Source organism: Callorhinus ursinus, unplaced genomic scaffold (assembly GCF_003265705.2).
Source record: "Callorhinus ursinus isolate GAN/ISIS: 27379988/994484 unplaced genomic scaffold, GSC_fseal_2.0 scaffold4, whole genome shotgun sequence".
Classification (NCBI taxonomy): domain Eukaryota; kingdom Metazoa; phylum Chordata; class Mammalia; order Carnivora; family Otariidae; genus Callorhinus; species Callorhinus ursinus.
In genome coordinates this window covers 112,464,787-112,467,286 of record NW_027397066.1, presented here as the reverse complement: position 1 = coordinate 112,467,286, position 2,500 = coordinate 112,464,787, and positions in this window count along the sequence as shown.

Here is a 2,500-nt window from a genome sequence, read left to right as displayed (position 1 = left end):
CTTCTCCTTCTCCTTCTCCTTCTCCTTCTCCTTCTCCTTCTCCTTCTTCTCCTTCTTTAACATATAATGTATTATTTGTTTCAGAAGTACAGGTCTGTGGTTCAACAGTCTTACACAATTCACAGCACTCACCATAGCACACACCCTCCCCAATGTCTATCATCCAGCCACCCTATCCCTCCCAAACCCTACCACTCCAGCAACTCTCGTTTGTTTCCTGAGATTAAGCATTCCTCATATCAGTGAGGTCATATGATACATGTCTTTCTCTGATTGACTTATTTCACTCAGCATAACACCCTCCAGTTCCTTACACGTCATTGCAAATGGCAAGATTTCATTCCTTTTGATGGTTGCATAATATTCCATATAATATTCCATTTTATATATATATATATGTATATATATATACCATATCTTCTTTATCCATCCATCTGTTGTTGGACATCTTGGCTCTTTCCACAGTTTGGCTATTGTGGACATTGCTGCTATGAACATCGGGGTTCACATACCCCTTCGGATCCCTACATTTGTATCTTTGTGGTAAATACCCAGTAGTGTAATTGCTGGGTCATATGGTAGCTCTATTTTCAACTTTTTGAGGAACCTCCATACTGTTTTCCAGAGTAGCTGCATTTTTGAGAACCAGTATTCAATGGTGCTGAATTTCACAATGGTTTTGTGAATTAAAAAAAGGGAGAGAGAGAGAAGAGAAAGAAGAGAAGAGAAGAGAAGAAAAGAAGAAAAAAGAAAAGAAAAGAAAAGAAAAGAAAAGAAAAGAAAAGAAAAGAAAAGAAAAGAAAAGAAAAGAAAAGAAAAAAGAAAAGAAAAGGAAAGGAAAGAGAAAAGAAAAAAATCACCTCAGCTCTTCTGTCCTTGGGAGCTCAGAAATGCATTTTGATGATAGTGAAGGTTTAGAAAGTGCCATACTCCTTCACTGTTCACCTCCTTCCCTAGTACCCTACAAAATCCCACATAATCCACAAGCAAATGACATAGATATCAAGGTTTTGCAAGCCGATGCCTAAAGGATTAATTAGTCCATCTGTTACCCTAAAATGCCAGTTAGGGCTCAGTAAAGACACCTTATTGTAATCCAAAATATTTCTATGGGCCCAATATACTCCTACATGACACCCAAGAGATTCAGGGTGATGAGGGACTCTCTACATCTCCAGGAAAATGTTGATTAACTTTTGTTTCAAAGCTTTTCAGATGGAATCATGTGTTACACTGCTATTCCTGCTTTGCCAAAAAAATTGCAATCAGCCTCCAACAGTCTGTCCTATATTCCTTATGCTCACTAAGTCCTCCAGCCTCTCTGCATGGTATGTCCTACTATAATCCTAAATTCCCAGTGTAAAATTCACCCAAACTCTGGAAAATCTTTTCTACACTCAACCATACTGGTTTGAAATCTCAGATAGTTTAACGTGGTCTTATTTTTAAAATTTAAAAATATGTAATATGTGGTGCTTCTTAAGCATTTATGTGTATTACAAATTACTTAGGGTCTTGTCACATTGCAGATTCTGATTCAGGAAGTCTAGGTAGGGCTTGAGTGTCGGCATTTACAAAAGCTTCCTGGTGATGCTGCCACTAATGGTCTAAAGACTCCACATGAGGTAGCAAGGTGTTGTAGGAAACCAAGGCTCCAGGAGAAGAGTTTGCACATTTCAGTAAATATAGGAAGGCCTTCTAAGATAAAATGAGTGATTACCACTGAAAATGCAGAAGCCAACTGTGTTGACAACATGAGAATTGTACTTGAAAGGGAATCAGTGACAACTGTGTACTAAATCCTTTCCTTTTCCTTCACTTTTCCTCTCTATTCCTTTCCTTCTTCTCTTCCTTTGTATCTAAATACCCATTCTCATTTCTTCTTTTTCATTTCTATACTGATTCTTAATCTCCTTTGATACCCCTCCATTCAGCTTCCAAGACATGACTTTTATATATTTATAAGTAATATATTTATTACCTTCAGATCCATTTCCAAATGGTCTTGTTATGCTTCCGCATTTGTACCACCTAACTTGTCCACATTCAGGGTGATCTTATAAAGGAATGAGCTATCAATATTGCACAATAATTTTGGAGGGATGTGAAAAGGATTTTAGCATTGTGACTTATGCTAGACCAAAAGATATATAATATTCTCTAACAGTAAGTTTTCCCAAGAGTAAGCAATTGTGTAATGATTTTTTTTACTTTTTTTTTTTTTTGTCTAAATGTTTTTATTTGAAACAAATAGTTGCACCAAGCAAGAGTTTACTTTCCCCAATCCAAATTAAAAAAGAGCACAATAGGTGCAAGTGTCATTTGGCAGGACAGTCCCAGTCTCTTTTTTTTTTTATTATGATGTATTAATCACCATATATTACATCATTAGTTTTTGATGTAGTGTTCCATGATTCATTGTTTGCGTATAACACCCAGTGCTCCATGCAGAACGTGCCCTCTTTAATACCCATTACCAGGCTAACCCATCCCCCCACCC